Source organism: Equus caballus, chromosome 4 (genome assembly GCF_041296265.1).
Source record: "Equus caballus isolate H_3958 breed thoroughbred chromosome 4, TB-T2T, whole genome shotgun sequence".
Lineage (NCBI taxonomy): Eukaryota > Metazoa > Chordata > Mammalia > Perissodactyla > Equidae > Equus > Equus caballus.
In genome coordinates, this window is record NC_091687.1 from 103,522,862 (window position 1) to 103,541,810 (window position 18,949).

The following is an 18,949-nucleotide window of genomic DNA, read 5'->3' on the forward strand; positions in this document are numbered from 1 at the left end:
ACACTCTTAGGGGTTACATATTTCTCTATAGCAGATATGGACATCCTAAGACTACTCAGATTTTGTACCTCGAGTGCCCTTGGCCAGGCCAATTTTGGAAGAAGCGAGGCTGTGGGCACCGTCGTAGTGGTGTTTGCCCTGAGCCCCAAGGCAGGTCAGATGGATATGTTAGCGTTCCTCATCCCCTCTGTCTCTAAAAATCCTGGAGCTCTTGTGCTCCTTGGTTGTACTTGTCATTCTGATATTTGAAACAGTAAGTCATCATTTTGCCGTGTTTCCTTCTGATATGGGTGCTGATAAGTTTCATAACATCCCAAGGCCAGGAAGTTTAAGACTTTTTCCTCCATTCTTGTTAAAGAGGGAGATGAACACCGGACCTTGGAAGCACCGCTCCCAACTCTCTTTGCATTTTCCTCATTCATCCAAGCATTTACAGGCGAGGATTCCTCCTCCTGCTCACCCCAGAGTTCTAGAGATGACTTTTGCTTTAATCTGTTTGGGCTGCTATAACACAATACCACAGACTTGGTAGCTTTTAAATAGCAGAAATTTATTTCTCACAGTTCTGGAAGCTGGAAATCTGAGATGAAGGCAGCAACGTGGTCAGGTGAGGGACCTCTTCTGGGTTGCACACTTCTAACTTCTGGCTGTGTGCTCACAAGGTAGAAGGAGCCAGGGAGCTCTATGGGGGTCTCTTTTATAAGACCACTAATCCCATTCATGAGGGCCCCACCCTCATGACCTCAGCACTTCCTGAAGACCCTTAGTAGCATCACATTGGGCATCAGGATTTCAATATATGAATTTTTGGGGCACATATGCATTCAGACCATAGCAGCTTGGTAAAATAGTACACTTATATTTATCTTCACAGATAATAACAATTCTTCTAGTATTTAGTGATTGAAATAGCAATCTTCTGTTATAATTATTTTTAAATAAATAAAATACTATATTTAAATGATTGATAAAATCCCCAGATACTAAGAATGGTGAGGGCTCTACAATAATAGCTGCAGATGGCACACCATTCCAATCAGGCTCTTATCTGGAATTTCCCAATTTAAAAAAATGTTCTCTAATATCTGATAATTTCATGATTTGGCAACATGTATTTTTGTAAATTTGAAGTTCTATGTCTAGCTTAACTACCTGAATTAGATCAGCCTAAACAATTTAACAAATTCTTATTATATAATTTTAACAAAAGAATAAGTAGATTTCTACTTGGATAACATACAAAAGAAGCTTGGTATGTAAGGATAAAATGGTTGAATAACTATATGGAGGCCAAACAAGATCCATATTTATAAGGCAATTTCCCTTGCTCATTTAAAATGCACAATAAATGTTTGAACACATTAATATTTAATTTCACTTTTAATTATCATGGATACAAGTAAATATTGAATGTGTTCATTTTTCACTACTTTTGGGAAGGAAGGAGTAAGGTCAGTGATTTTGTTTTTGTTTTTGACTTGAGCTGCTTGGGAGGGATGTGGCCCTATGTGCAGAGCCAGAGGCCTAGGATGGCAGACGCGAGAGACATCCCAGCTCAGAACTACTGCCGCATGGGAGTCGTCACAGGATTCTTTCCTATGGACTCTACTAGTAATTTTTTATGTCTGGTTATTCATTATTTTAATACTCTTAATTATTTGCACCTGGCTTCTTTAATATTGACTACTTTTCATAGTTTTAAAGTATTTATAAAGAATTTTTGTCCATTAAGTAATACTTCAAAATTATAATATATTTTCTAGGTAGAAGAAAGTAAACCCAACAACTGGGATATAAACGGTATAATCTTAATTGAGTGAGATCATGTTGCCTGGAGCTACTATTAAATCTCTACTTTGCAAAGTGTTAATTAGTGAGTCTGGATTAAATTTCATTCTGAGAAAATTCGAGGCATTGAATATTTAATTTCTCATTATACAGTATTTGTTGCTTGGATCTCACACTTGCATCGTCTACACATGCATGTTTTTCATCCTCTGCTCAGAAAAACACAACCTTAAATAAGATACATAAGAATCTTATATAAGATTCACTTTGCAAATGAGGTCCTTAATTGTTTTAAGTAGCACCACGCTATTTTAGAAGGAAAAAGTAATTCTGTAAGAGGTACAATATATTCAATGTATTTAAATTTTGTTTCTATTGCCACTACTTGTTTATTGAATACTTCCTATAACTAGATATTTTCTATGTGCCCTCTTGTGTAAATATCCCCTAAATACCATTTTATCTCCATTTTGTAAATAAGAATATTTACGATTTAGGGAAGTGAAATGTCACGCTCAACATCGTCCAACCCTTAAGTGGTAAGCACCAGGAAGTAAACTCCAAACTCCTACTCCACAACATGCAACATATTTATAGCCCTGGCTTTGTTACTTGCTATAGACATCTAGTAAACAAGAATTAAGTCAGACTTTTTTATCCCTGCTCCTTAAACTCCCCTTCCAATTATTCCTATTTCCATGAGGATGCTTCATATCACTCTCCATATGGGAAAGCCCTTTAAATAATCTTTAACAATGTATAGCAGACTGCCGTACCCTTGAGATTTGGGCCCCCAATTTATGGCTAAACTGTTTTCCTTCAAGTTTATTTGCTTATCTACTAAATAAATATTCTAGCTGGTAAAAACCACTGAGTATGACGGTGTGAAATCGCTTTCTCTTGATGAGTTCATTACATGTTTGATCCAACAGAGAAATTTCAGGTCTTGAGATATTTTCACTTGGGAAAATAGTCAACACCCAATTTCCTCTCAGAACTTGATCTTTGTTAAGCATTTTCTAAATAAGGGTTGTTTGTATCAGGTCTCAGACAGCTACTGCTCAAAATCTCATTCCCTGTTGAGCTCCATAAAGGGAAGAGATGATGGGATTTATAAACATAGTTAAGCAAACAGCCCCTCGAAATCTTAAAGATGGATTGTATTGATAATAATAGCAAGCCACACGCTACGTTCTCTTGACTAATGACAATGTCATAATATGAAACACCTCAGACCTCTTTGTGTGCCAAAATGCCTGCCCACTGAGACGTAAACATTATGGTAAATAGTGGTTGCAAGCCTCCAGAAAGCTCCACAAATTGAACAGACTCTTAACCTTCACTCAAGTTTTCAAATCAGTCAAACGGGTGCTATTTGCTGCTCACTGCCCACTGGAGACTCACTTATGGAATGATAACGCAGTTCACCATTGATCATTTCACAGATTTGGTGCCAGGAAGAGACTCAAAATTAGCACACGTGCAAGCTGTTTAATTCCATCCCCCTCAGAGGAATCTAAGAGGCAACCAAACAATATGAATGGCATTGAGTGGAAAAGAAGATGTAATTTCTGGTACCTCATTATTACATGATGCAACATAATTTATTGGCATGAAAATAACAGCTTGCTTTAAAGTTTCTCAGTCTATGTAAAATTGCAGAGGATACACCTCTCATTTTCAATCCACATTCTGCTGAACCTCTTTCTGATCCCGTTTCCCAGCTCTTACAAGATGCTCTTAGCTGCTCAGAATCCTTCAATTTTAGATACAGCCAAGGTAGCAGGTCCAAAATTGACCCCAAGTCACACTCTTTACCCTCACATGATCAATTACATTTCCTATCCTTAAGGCATGTATTTTTTAAAAAATGACCAAAACAAACGCCACCAAATTCTGATGTTTAGATACTAAATACTAATGTTTAGCTTTTCTGCTTTATCAATCTACAGGGAGAGTTTTGTAGCAGTGGAAGTTTATTAAGGATAATTTATTTGTGACATCTGATTTCATACTTCACTTAGAAAATCAGAATTTTGTGACTTTTGTGTTGAACATGACATAGTGATTTCATGTGGCTTTGCTTTTTTTATTGAACTTTGCATCTCAAATTAGATTTTAAAATTTTTTTGAGGGAGTAGGCAGTAACTACATCTTTATATTCTCCTTATTCAATTAATTGCTACATGGTAAAAATTAAAATATTTTGTACAATTACAGAATCCTCAAAATAACTCTGAAAAACTGGATTATTAAATTAAAAAGCCAAGAAAGAAAACTCTAATGACTTGAGAGGCTTAATAAATACCCCAGTGAGATCTCAAGATAAGGAAGAAAATTAGAACACGAACCCAAACTTTTCTGAGGGCAAAGCCCAGGCTATTACCCACTGCTCCATTCTGTCCCCTTTGCTGGCCAATCGCCCCATCAGTCTATGCTTTGTCTTAACATTTGATGTTTGGTTTATTAAATACCTGTAATGAAGAAATACCTAAAACGCTTGTCTATTGAAATCACATTTAGGAAGGGTTAGAATTGCTGAGGAGTCCTGCGATGGATTGCTAAAATGTAATCTCAGGGCAGCCCAGTGGCCTAGTGGTTAAGTTCACACATTCCGCTTCCATGGCCCCAGGTTCGTACGTTTGGATCCCAGAGGCAGACCTAGCACAGCGTGGCTTGTGGTGGCATCCCACATAAAATAGAGGAAGATTGGCAGAAATGTTAGCTCAAGGCCAATCTTCCTCACAAAAATCAGATTGTAAAAAAATTAATCTCAATGAGGGCTAGAAATTTTGTATGTTTTATCCACAACTTTCTCCCCATTACCTGGAGCAGTGCCTTAAAAATAGCAAGAGATTGGGGCTGGCCCCGTGGCCGAGTGGTTAAGTTCGCGCGCTCCGCTGCAGGCGGCCCAGTGTTTCGTTGGTTCGAATCCTGGGCGCGGACATGACACTGCTCATCAAACCACGCTGAGGCAGCGTCCCACATACCACAACTAGAAGGACCCACAACGAAGAATATACAACTATGTACCGGGGGGGCTTTGGGGAGAAAAAGGAAAAAATAAAATCTTAAAAAAAAAAAAAAAAAAAAAAAAAAAAAAATAGCAAGAGATAGTAATATATGTTGAATAAATTGAATGCTTGTATACATTTGGCCAAATGACACTCCCACCTCAAAAATGTGCTAAAAATCATCCTAAGATATAAAAAGCCATTAGGGAAAATTGGAAAATTAATTCAGCTGATGGAACTAACTGTCAAATATGACAATTCAAAATGATATGACCGAATGAAGACTAAGGCTAAAATTCTGGGCCATAAGCAACCTCAAGCCTTCCAAGGAAAGGAGTCTGACAATGTACCCTCTGTGTGTGATCAGTGCCACAAGATACACAGATCAAAGAATTTGTGGAAATCCAGCCTCATTTTCAGAATGGTAAATTATCCTTGAATTATAAAGCCTCCGTTACTAAGTTACTAAAATGTGGGTTTCCAGAAGGCACTAACTTTTTTACAGGATGTTTTGTGCAAGAAATGAAAGCAACTTTTATGCCTTTCTCCATAAGGTCAGAATTGTCATCCCCTAGGATATTTTCTTTTATTTTGTTATATTGCAATAATATGTAATGATTCAATGCTATGAAAAAACAAAAGTAAGATGATGACAAATTATAATAACAATAGCTGAACTTTTTCAAAATTACATAAATCTGATTTAGTATTGGGATTTTTTGAAAACAATAAGACTTTAACTGCTGGTAGAATATTTAAAGTGACCTATATTGAGAAGAAATGGAAAAAATTTAGGTCACAAAAACATCAGGTGCATTAATTGACACAGTTTTTTAAAATGGTTATCGTGTTTAGGTTCAATGTAATCTATTATAGTAACTAGAAAATGATGGCTACTTCTAGTAAAGAAAACAGCTTATTTGAATTTTCTGATTTTATTTTATTTTATCTGATGCAATGTTATTTCTCAATTTCAAATGAGAATGATATTTATGGTTTTAAAAAATATTTATTGTTTTTTTGTTGTTGAACACAATACAGAGGACATAAGGCTTCCAAATCAATTGCCAAATAATAGTGACATTGTTCAAGCTTACCGTGTCTTTTCCCAGTGCTTTCTTTCCTTTTGCACAAAATGATGGGGCAGGAGTTGATAATACAAGGTGGTTCTGACTTTGAGGAGTTCACAGTCTAGAAATACAGGCATATGCATAAGTAGCTCTAATGCAAGGATGACTATGGCAACAGTGAGGAACGAAAGAGTGGTCTGGCACTAAGGGAAAATAAGATTTCTATCCCTTATAAACAAGCCTTCACTGGATCTCTGATGAATGGGATTCTAACATCATGAAAAATCTAATCTTGGGTGTCTTCAAGGAAAGATTTCACCATAGCAAAATCGATTGTAACTTCCCAAAAGTTTTGAGCTTACATTTTAGCAACCTTTTTTGTCTTTTGTATGCCATATAAATAAACATAAGTTTCTATATGTTTCTCTTACTGGGTTACACAAAAACACTGGATGGGTTTTCTCTAGAGGATTCTTTGGGGTGACCTGACTTAAAATAGAGGTTGTATCATCATTTAAATTCACTGTGGGCAGGCTTGGAAGACACCCCAAAGACATAGGTTATCAAGCTGGTGAACACTGTAACTGCTGATCATAAGAGACGTGCCACAGATATTAAGATGCTACAGGGAGAGAAAATACACAGTGATTTATAACACGAGCCTCGATTTGAAAGTCACAAGGGCAGACACTTGGAATTGCAGGTGCTGATTTGCAATCAAGGTGTTTCTCACATGGGCAACCATAGAAAGCCTTAGCCAGAGAAGAAACAGCACAGACGTACTAATATAATATTGGCTAAGATTTTTCCCAAGCAATGCAGAGACCAAATTGGTCTGAATACATTTCTTTCATCATAAATTTTACCAAATATAACATAATTGGGTCTGAGAATAATGCAGAATGAACTTTTACTATACCCAAAAATGAAAAAAGAATTGATATCCTTGCTTTTTTTCTTTTTATAACTTTTCCAAGTAGCTCTGTGATATCCTCCTTCTGATATTTATAGAATACTCATTAATAGATAACTAGGCAACACCATGTATCTTGGTCTCTCCTTTGAATAGCTTGGAGATCATTATCTTGTAGTATTGCTGCAATGTGATCACCACGTGGGAGCTTTTAGCGTCATCAGTATGTAGATGACCAGTGAAGCAGGAGAGTAGATGGGATCTCTGCTCAGGTGAAACATGTCAAATGAGAATTAAAGAAAGTTAAGGACATGAGTTTGAGGAATTGGCATTGAAGGACGGACAAAGAGCGATCTGAAAAGGCAGACTGAGAAGAAAGAGGCAGAAGGAATGCTAGGAGAGTGTGACGTCCTGGAAGTGAAGGAGGGAGAACATCTCGCAAAAGAAATGGAAGGCAAGTATGGAGGGCATGTGTTGGTTGGAATTACCAATTAAATTACTTCACTGTGGTTAAAGCAGTGTGGAAAGGCCAGTGAGGGAAAATGTGAGAGTCTGGGGGTTGAAGGAATGAAGTTGAAGATGAGACTGAAGATAGAAGGAAGGCCAAGAAAGGACACAGATTACTTGTAAGCAGAAGGAGATGGGTCAGAGGTCTGGGTTTTGTTATTGAACAAATGACTGGAACTATTTTTAAAGACTATTGAGAGAAACACATAGAACAAGAGAATGTTTACAAGATTGCAGGAAAAGAATTCATATTTTTAATCAGTTCTTATAAAACATTGAGGTTACAAGATTAAACTGGTTCTTTTTGTAGTTCTCCATTCTTAAGAATAATGCGATTTACGTAACACTTTCCCTTAGCATTACTGTTGAATGACTTCAGCCCTGATGCTTTACTCATATTTGCTTTTTGTTATGAATGACACAACCCTTTGAAATTAAATTTAGAACACCCTAAACATATCATGGGCTATATTTATATACAATTATGTAACATTTTCCTCATACAAGTTAACTAGTTTTACAATAATGATTTGGAATTGAGGTTCCTTTTTTGTGAATGTATTTATATATGCCACTTCTTTTGTAGACAAGTGTGTGTCTTATGTATATTTGTATCTGATGTGTCTGTAAATCTATATTAATAGAGCAAGTTTAACTTGGGCCCTACCTGCCCAAGTTTTCATATCCATTTTTGTAAGATATAACTTTTCAAAATTATTAATAAACCATGAAAGTACTGGTATAGGAAAACTGAAATACTTTGTTAGGCTTGTTTTGTTTTTCTTATTTTTCAAAGTGAAGCAGCCTAACTCATAAGCTTTGGAGTGAAGACAAAACAAATACACTTGTTTAAAGTCATAGCTCTTCCGTGTTACACTAACCATATTATGTAACACTTCTGATCTTTGGTTTTCTTATCTATAAAATGTGGATAATCATCCTTGTTGGTTTGTAATAAAAATTAAGTTAGGCAATACTTAATAGAGTACCTAACACAGTAGAAATAGCAGAAAAATGTCTTCAGCTGGATGTAATAGAAAGCCCAATTGAGTCTACCTTAAACGACAGGGAATGTATTTGCTCACCCGGTTTGGAAGATGAGCTGGCGGGTCCAGCTTCCTTTCCTGTAGTGGGACGTTCCTTCCTGTGCTTGCTTTGTCTTCAGGTGCCTCCTTCGTGATGACTGCTAACAGAAATCTGGCTTCATATCCTCACATCCTCACACCACATCTTTCAGAGGAACAGAGAGCATGAGCGTTTTTATCATGGTCAGGAAACTTCCTTTTCCAGAAGCCAGGCCTGCCCCCAAACATTGCTGCGTGTGTAAATGATCTGATTTAGGCCACATGCCCATTTCTTTTGTTTCCAGTTTTATTGAGATATAATTGACATGCATCACTGTATGAGTTTAAGGTGTATAGCATAATGCTTTGACTTACATATCTTGTGAAATGAATACTGCAATAAGCTCAGCATCCATTATCGCATATATGTAGATACAATACGAAGAGAAAGCAAAAAAAGAATTTTTTCCTTGTGATAAGAACACGTAGGACTTACTCTCCTAACAACTTTCGTATATATCATACAGCTATGTTAACTATAGTCATTATGCTGTACATTACATTCCTAGTAGTGAATTTATCTCGTAACGGGGAGTTGTACCTTTTGACCACCTTTTGCAATTCCTCCTCCCTTTACCCCCCACCTCTGGTAACCACAAATTTGATCTCTTTTTCTGTGAGTTTTTGGGATTTTTTTTTTAGCTTCCACATGAGAAGTGAGATCATATGGTATTTATCTTTCTCTATCTGACTTAATTCTCTTAGCATAATGCCCTCAAGGTCCATCCACATTGTCACAAATGGCAGTATTTCCTTGTTTTTTTATGGCTGAATAACATTCCATTTATATATATATATACCCAACTTTTGATTCATTCATCCATTGATGGACGCTTAGGTTGTTTCTATGTCCTGGCTACTGTAAATAATGCTGCTGTGAACATGGGGTGGCAGATGTCTCTTTGAGTGAGTGTTTCCATTTCCTCTGGATATATTACCAGAATTGGAATTGCTGGATCGTATGGTAGTTCTATTTTGATTTTCTATTTTGATTCTATTTCGCCTCTATTTTTGACTTTATTCTATGTTTTGGTAAATGCTGGAAGGTGAGCATGTGCGTCTGTGTGTGTGTCTGGTGTGAACAGTACACGGTATTCGTGAAGTGTTACTTGCCTAATGTTTTGTTCAGGGCATCAGCTTTAGGAAGTCAAAATCCTCCATGCTGTTTCCCATCATCACATGTTCTTTTCTGAAGCAATCCCTCTGGCTAGGTGAAACCGTGGTCTAACATTGGCTAATGTCCTTGAATCACTGTTTGCAACGTTTAGGGGACTATCCTTTGTCCAATCTGGGTCAATTTTGGAGGTGGGGGTTGGGTCAGTGTCCCCTGAATCACTGTATGAAAGAGGGAAGGACCCTGAAAGAAAACTACAATTCAGTTTGGAAAGGATAGCGGGATGCTGCTTAGGCATCTAAATAATAGCTATAATTCACCTCATCTTGCATCCCAAATCTTTCCCACCAAAAAGTGAAGCCAAAGGGCAAGGCCCATCTGAGCTGATGTCAGTCCATGTAGTGGATCAAAATGTCTCACTGGTCTTGAGATTCTTGGCCCAATACCTCAGCATCTTTTCCCTACCCTCATCAGCTGCTTTGGCACTTAAGTCTTAAATGAGATAATAGAATGAAATGAGGAGTTTGTGGGAATTTTTTAAAACATACAAGGTTAAGCAAGGTGTTTATCTGAAAAGGTAAACTGATTTCAGAGAGATGCTCTTGTTACATTATTCTCCTACTAATGTCCATGAGTGTGTGTGTGATGTGAACAGTACATGGCATTCATGAAGTGCTTACTTGCCTAATGCTTTGTTCAGGGTATCAGCTGTAGGAAATCAGTCTGATTATGTGAACAATCTCCTCACGTGGAATACTCCAGATCCTGTCTCAACATTTCACATTTCACCTTTATTCACATCTCAAGTCAGACTCTTTATTTTGTGAGAGCATCATTTTAATTAATTTATTAAGCAGAGTGACACCCTAGTTTTAAAGATGTGATAAACCAGTCTTCATGCTAGGAATATAGGAAAGGGCAAAATAATGTTTCTGCCTCCGAGGAGCTGATAGTCTAGTAGAAAATATTTATATCTAGTGATTAATTGCCATTTGATATGATAGGTGGTATAAAAAAAAGGCATGCACAGGTATACACAGGTGTCAAGGTAGAAATGGCTTGGTATGTATCATCATAGCATATCTACCTCCACACCTTGTGTGGTGACATCACATCTTGCGGAAACAAAGAGAAAACTGGAAGAAACACAATTGTTACCATATGATCTTAAAATTTAAAACTTTAATTGAAGAGCAGTGAATGAGATTACAAAAACAAAAACAAAACAAAACTGTGGCACCAATATACATAATAGGAAATATTTAAGAATGATAGTGACCTTCTTTGTTGCTTTAAAAAAATTTATCATATATCAAGATAGAATTTTACTCATAGCAACGATGACCCTGACTATTATTTTTTTAAGAGAGTTTGCCCTTGCTAGCAAAATAAGACATACTCATTAACAGTCAGGCTAGATAAGATCCAGCTGGGTTAAATCCAGATTAATTAGCCCATCTGATTGTCAGACGAAGCATCCTTTCCTATATGAACTGCCATCAACTTCTGAATCTCTCTTCAAAGGTCCTCAAAGTTACTACACTGTACTTACACTGCTTTGCTACCCACTATTTTTTGTTGTAAATGTATGCTTTATCCATTACCTAATTTCCTTTTCACTGCTAACATAGCATTTTATGAATCATTTTTACAGCCTCCTACAAAATATCTTGATTAAACTAATGTAGTCCTGCTGGCTCAGTGAAATGCTGAGACCTGGGGGCCCCGGAGAAGAGCATCAGTGTGGTCTCTAGAGAGTGAATGTAGGGCCCTTGTTTGACTAGCAGCTGTGCATGATGCTCAACACCTGAATCACTCCACATCGCGCCCCGTCAAGTGTGGATCATGCTAACGCCCTCATCACATCTTAGCACTGAGATTTAAAATCGAATATTTCAAAGTAAAAACCCCTGTGTGTGTGTGTATGTGTATGTCTATGTGTATGATGGTTAGTTTTCTCTAGAGAACCTTGACTAATTATGTGTTACATATTATATTTTATATAAATACACACATATATACGTATGTGTGTAAATATTAACGGTATTATAAAATAATTGCCTTATATTAAGCCTGATCTTAGTTCAAGTTGCTGTATAGAATACTCTAGGATGCCATATGTTAACTACACACTCTCTCTTATATCCAGAAATTTCGATAGAGATTTTGATGTAGTGTGTAATTTATTACAGCCTGATTAAGGATGGGCTCAAGTATTTCTGAATTTTTCTGAAGTTTTTAAAGATATACAAAAGGCCACATATATCTTAAACTTATGAATTTAGAATAGGTAATTATAGGAGTGCAGCACTCCTTCTACAGTTTATAAACTCTACTACTTGATTTTTGGAATGCTGAGAACCAAATCTTCATGAGTAGAAATAGAAAAGCATTTTAAAATATCTTTTTTTATGTCATTCCAAAATATATTTGTTGAAGTACATTTTTAACCAAAAGAAGACTCCCACAGGTGTACATTTACATGTATATGTACATGTATACATGTATATGTACACATGTGTATGTTTACGTAATTTTGAACCGGCAATCATTTGAGTTCTTTTTTTATACCACCTGCTATGGAATCATATGTTTTAGTTGCTGAATTTAAGAATTTGTAATGATCTATAAGAATTACCTCTTTATAGTTCAATTAAAAATGTCCTTTCATCATAATTCTTAGAGGTCACTGTATAGTTAGAGTCCTTCAGAGAAACACAACCAATAGGGTATATGTAGAGAGATGTATAGAAAGAAATTTATTAGGAGGATTGGCTCATAGGATTACGGAGGCTGAGAAGTTCTGTGATCTTCCCTCTGCAAGCTGGAGGCCCAGGAAAGCCACTGGTGTGGTATCAGTCCAAAGCGAAGGTTTGAGAACCAGGGGACCAAAGACTGGAGAAGCGGGAGTGCCAATGTCCAAGGGTGGGAGAAGATGGATGTCCCAGCTCGATATCTTTCCAGCTTTGTCAGCATCCTTGTTAGGTTGTCACAGAACCTTTCCTTGAATATTTCCTGTTCCTTTAGTTCACATCCTCACAAGCCCTCCCATTCCATTTCTAGAAAGCTCTTGCGATGTTTTACAGAACATTATTTTTTTGGAGCCACATGAACATTGTTGTTCTAAGAATGCCATTGCAAGTGGAGTGGAGGTACCTTTACTATACAAAACAGGTATGTTAATGAGGGCGACACTAGGTGCTGTGAAAAACAAGTCCCCAAATATATAATAGAACAATACAATGTAAGTTATTTCTCACTAAAATAACATTTGAATACATGCTCGTGATTTGCAGAAGGCATTCCTCTATGTCCCATAGGGAACCAGAGTTCTCTCTTTGTTCCTCAGCATCCAGGTGGAAGATAAGGAAGAGAAAAAGTGGAACATTGCACGTAAGAGTTTTTATGAACCAGTTCTAGAAAGAGCATGAGCCATTTTCACTCATATTACTTTGGCTAGAACTCCCTCTAACTGCAAATGAGACTGAGGGATGTATTCTAGCTGTGTGCCAGGAAGAACAATACTATAAAATTTAACATCTACCCTGTTCTCTGGCTTCATTTGCCTCCATGTCTTTGTTTCATTCTGTGTTCCAGCCATATGGATTTTGATTTCCAGAAAACCTTCAGGACTACAGAGTCCTGACATGGGTTGTTCCTTCTACAATGAGTGCTTTTAACTTCACTTAATTTAGCTCACTTCTATTTTTCATTTAGAACTCAATTCAAATGTTTATTTTTCAGGATGCCTGCTATACACTCTTATGGTGCCTCACATTATTATTCATAACACACTGTTTGCAGCATTTGTAATATTGTTTGATCAGATGTTCATCTCCCCGACTCGACCTGTAAGCCCTCTAATGGCAATGACCATGCCTCTCTGCCCTCTGTTATACAATAGCTCCTAACAAAGAGCGTAGAGCATGTACAGTATTTGTTTAATTAATAAATACAATAAAACTCCACCCTCCAACTCTCAATGATGGAACTCCCATACAATGAGCCCTTGATCATAGAAGCAAATCTATAGATTCTTCAAAGCAACTGGTGGTGACTTTTAAAGTATCATAATAGGCTGTGAATGTGTAGTTTAAATTATGTCCTTGGATGTCAAGATGTAGAAAATAATCGAGAGAATGGCCAAGAATATCTGCCTGTAAAAATAGAGATAGTAAAATCTCTCTTTGTAAAATCTTAATCAAACTCCCTCTTATTTGGCTGCCATACAAGAGTGTCAATGTGTAGCATATAGAACAGTTAGCATGATTTTCACATTTAGTTTATTAGGTAGAAGAAACACTGCTTCCATCTTTCCTCAACATTTATGAGTACGTTGCCTTGGTCTTTTTCATTGGCTCCTCTTTCTCAGGGCAACATTTATGCCTAAATTTTCCCCAAGGGACACTGACTCTTGTTTTCTTAGTTTCTGTGTGGGTTATGTTAACTATTCTCACAACATCATCTATCATCGAGTAAAATGCTCCAAATCTTTCATTCCAGCCCTGATCTTTTGCATCCTGATCCTGTGCTTTCTCTACCAATCTTTATTCAGAGATGATCTGAATCCACCTAAGACTTAACCTGCCCCCAAGTTAAATTCAGGATAACTCTCCTCCCTCTCGTCATCCTTGTCCTCCAGTAATCTCTGCATTAATTCATGGTATCACCAACCATCAGTTGTCAAAGCCAAAAAAAAAATCAGTCATTTTTCATCTCCTTCGACTCATTTACCGTAACCAAGAGAAGGAAGGATCTCAACTTCAGAGCCCATGATGCTGGCTTCGGTCACTTGCGCCAACTCGAATCTGGCTGTCGTGAAATCTGGATGGGAAAAGAAAGCTGGTGCCAATGCTGTTCAGCAGGATGGAAAATCTCTGTAGCTTGGAAGCCTCCCAGGTTCCCCTGAGAAAGTTCGTTCTGGGCTGGGGATCCCTGTGGCAGCTGGGATGAGATGGATGCCCAGGAGGAGAGTATCCATAAGAGAACCGTCTCCAGAAAACAAAAACAAGAGGCTCACAGAAGATCTGGACAGGGCTAGCGTGGAGGAATTCCCCATGGACATTTGTTAGTGCTTGCACTCATGCCTTTGGATCAAGTGGTACCAAAAGCACCCCGTGGGGCATATCTGTCTGCTTTCCTGCGTGCTGCCAGAGTCTACGAAGAAGCCGCAGTGTTTGCGGGTGTGAGTGCCCGGGTCTCTGCACCATATGTACGAGCCATGTGTTGCTCCAATTCCCAAGAAGTCAGCCATTCCAGAGATTACTCTTAGTAAATGAAAAATCTCCAAATTCCTGCTTTCTTTGTAGAAAGATTGTTGGGAACAGATAGGAACCAATGTGAGAATTCAACTTCAAGTTCAAAAATCAAGCCCCTAGGGGTGGAAGTGTGTGGGAAGGCTGCAGTCTGACCATCAGGACACAGATTTCCTTACCAACCCAGCCTGGGACTGCTGCCTAATGCAGGTCAAAACCTCCACTTTCATCTTTCTCCCTCATTTGCATGGGCATATTTGCCTTGTTTGTTAGCGCTGTGCACACGGATGGATGCAGAAACGCTAGTCCCCGACTGGTGGTGCCCACAGAATCTTTCTCCCTGAGAGCTGTGCCTTCTTTGTATATTCATACTCCATAGTTAGATTATTAATATGTTTGGATGATCGTCTTGAGGGATTTTGATGATTCTTACAACATTTTAAAATAGAGTTTTTAGGAATAATATGACAAAATCAATACCATATAGTATATTTCTTGATAGCATTGATCTATAATGAATTAATTTTAAAAATGTGTCCCTGGGGGCAGCCCTAAATTAGGCCGGTCCCTTAGTAACCAGGTTGCAGATGGAAAGGAGGCAGCTGGCTTGCTATCTCGTTGGTGTGGAGCAAGCCCTTCAGGTCTCTGGGCTCCTTTGTTAGGGACAGAGCCGGGAGACAGGATGGAGGTTGGAATTAAGAGAAACATTTAAATGTAAGTCTTGCATCTGAAAGGAGAAACCTGGCTCTGTTCTGAGAGTCAAAACTCTATTGTTGTGCTTTTAAAACAATGACATTCAACACATTTTAAAATAGGACTTCAGTCTATTGGTTGGGCATAATCTGCCAACACTTACGGCCACCCCTCCATCCACCACCTCAGCACTCAGGCTCTCTGATTTCCTCACAGAGCAAAGATCAATGTCTGGCATGAGGTAGGTGCTCAATAAATGTTTTAGATTGAATGAAAAACATCGCAACCAACTAGTGCCTTTATATTTCCTCATCTCTGTATGCCTACTCATGCTTTCTCATTTGTAATGCCTTTCCCTTCTTTTTTCTCCTTTTGAAATTTTGTTTATCCCAACAACCTCTTAAGCATCACTTCCCACAGGAAGCCTTCCCAGGCCTCTCCCACCCAGCCTGGGTCCTTAATCACTCCTCTCTGGGTTTTCCTAGAGTATTTTCAATTTGCACCTCTATTAGTCTATTATCTAACATATCTTCTGACGAGTGTTTTACACACACACAGTTATTATTATTGGCATATCTACATCCTTGAGTAAATACAGTCAACTTTTTTTCTTGTCTTAGCAACTTAAAAAATCACCTCAATTTGGAAGCTATTTCATAAACAATTGAAATAAAAAATAAGTTCCTCTTAGAGGATTAATTAACTGTTGAGAAAATGTGATGCCAACCTTTCAGTAGCCACTGCTGGTGCATAGATGCTTAAAATAACTTAAATAACTAATCCTCTGCAATTTTGTGTCCTCACATCTGGTCTACTCATTCCAGTAAATGAAGAGAGGCCATGTTATACATAATAGGCAATGGTATATTGATAACTGTTTAAAAACTGACTCCTCCTCCCCAAATTTAAAAGACCCGATTAGTAATATTTGCTGATTTATATGGTGTAAATACTCCCACCATGGTAGATTTCTGATTACCAATGTGACATTACTGACCCTGGAGTTGAGAAGAAATGTGCAATGACACATTGTCACATAGTATCTCCACCATACCAGGCACAATAGATGTAAGTAACCTCAAGGACATAGATAATAGTAAAATGTAATTTTTAATGATGGATACATTTAACAGCTGGCTTTCAAATTCCTGAAAATTTAGCTATCAGCTCTCAACCACTGATATGAGTTGGCTCCAGCATGCCAGTAGAATAGATTAAAGCATATTCAATTATATAATCACTTTCAAGAATGTCACAAGTACATTAGTTGACTTAAAAATAAATTTTAAAAATTAATTAATTATGGATCAGTGTTATCAAGAAACATACTATGTGATATTTGTTTTGTTGGTATTATTCCTAAAAACTCTATTTCAAAATGCTGTAAGAATCATCAAAATCTCTCAAGACAATCATCTAAACATATTCATAATTTATTTATCAAGTTGTATGAATGTACAAAGAAGGCATATCTGGAAAGACAGTAGTGTTAGTATGTAGAATTATGATGATCAAGAGCAGTATTATTCTTTAAAAGAAATATTAAACTTTCAGAAAGATTTGGATAAATTAATTCTCATACCTTCAGTGGCCACTAATCCACAGACCAAAATGATGGCATATCCTAAATTTAAGTATCTTACACAATTGCTCATAGCCTTTGGCAGGAGCACTTCTGTAAACAGTAGGCATAAATATACTCATCAAGATACAAAAATGCCCATGTTCAGGATAGCTGTCAGGCATTCCCTAAACTACCACCTATTCTCATAATATCAAAGACATCCAGAATAGTTGCTTACTAAACCTAGTCTTTCTACGTGTATTTAATTTTCCTATAATGCTGATGGTAGAGTGGTTTCTTAATTTCATATACATATACACATATCAAAGTTTCTTTTGGATGCAGCTCTGGCTATAAGCTGGTCCAACGGCCGTTCTTGAAGTATAGTTGATGTTTACTGTCCTGTTGAATATTGATTTATAGTTATCCTTTTTAACGAGGTATAAGTGGTAGTTGCTAAGGCCTTGATATAAAGCAAATTTGCTACCACTGATACATTTTTTAAAAGCCATTTCATTGGCATCGTAGCACTGAAAGTTGTTGGTGGATTATCTAAAATTTATGAATGTTGTGGGTAAATCAAGTAGTAGGCCAATATCTTCAACTCCTTGGGGTCATGTACCAATGCAGCAGCGTGCTCCAGCACAGTCTATGGAATAAACCCAGTATGAATTCTGCTGTACATCCATATATTCAATCTCAGTCTATGTAGATTTTAGGTTATTATAGGTAGAACGTAACAAAATGATGTAGAATCTTGGTTAGACAATTGTGCAGGGCATATTAAGTGGATGATGAGAGGAAACCAGCTGCTTTATGACAAGCTATAGTAGGGTGAAATGCTCCAAGGACACGCAGAAGCACCACAATGCCTGGCTATACGGCAGGCTGTGTAATGATGAGAGGAAACAGCAACAGGCAGAAGAGCAAATAATCAGCAATCAGAAGGATCATGATTAAAAAGAATACATAGGCTCTGAGATGATGAGCCTAAGCTATAAACACCATCCCTTTTTATAAATGTGGCTACAGTTATAACCCAAAAAGAGCTCTTTCAAACAATTTTTGGCCACATTCAATCAAAAATAAAAAACATAAAAAAAATTGCTGAGGAGGCTCATGTGAGCTGTGATGGTCTTATTCATCGCTGTAACATAATGGTCTAGAACCTGGGATTCAGGGGCTGGCCAGCAGATTTGAATATGAGCTCTATCATCTACCTACTTGTGTGACCTTGGGCAATTAACCTCTTTATATCTCTATTTCCCCATTTGTGAAATTCTGACTAAAATGGTATCGTATCTCCTAAAGATGTCGTGAGGACTAAATGAAATAGTGCAAAGAAAGCACTTGGCATTGTGCCCAACATGATAAAAATGTTCCAAAAAGTCAACTCTTACCTCATCCCCACTGCCTAGTACATGAGGTGGCAAGCAGCAGTCAAAAAATGTTCGGCTTGAATGAGTTCACGCTACCTTCGAAGACATTTTCAAAAATAGCCATGAGACAAGGCATACTTTCCTTTGGAGGCAGATGGTAAAGCGTTATTGCAGCACACAAGTGCTTTATTCTCATTAAGAAACTCTCAAAGCATTCTTGATAGGACTTCACAGAGGGTGTGGCGTTGAAAGTAAATCATAATCATAGAATCATAGATTTGGATAAGGTTTTAAAGATTATTTAGTGTGCTCTATTACAAAAGGAATGTATGCTGTAATATTCATGAGCTTTTCAAGGCTCTGGTTACATATCCACAGAGAATGATCTCAATGTTAGCTTTAAAAGTGAAATAAACACATGTTAGTACATAATGGACATTTTAAAAAATGAATACATTTAGCAGAACCATAAGCCTCAGTTATACATCTTAATTATTTTGTCATATATATTTTACAACTCAATTTTTG

At 37.4% G+C, this 18,949-nt stretch overlaps 1 protein-coding gene and 1 pseudogene across 1 annotated transcript in view; both read left to right on the forward strand.

Annotated features, from left to right (window-relative positions):
• Positions 1–18,949, forward strand: part of CNTNAP2 (contactin associated protein 2) — a 1,879,249-nt gene that overhangs the window by 392,228 nt on the left and 1,468,072 nt on the right. The window lies entirely within an intron of this gene.
• LOC138923895 (transmembrane protein 183A-like) lies at positions 14,306–15,058 on the forward strand (annotated as a pseudogene).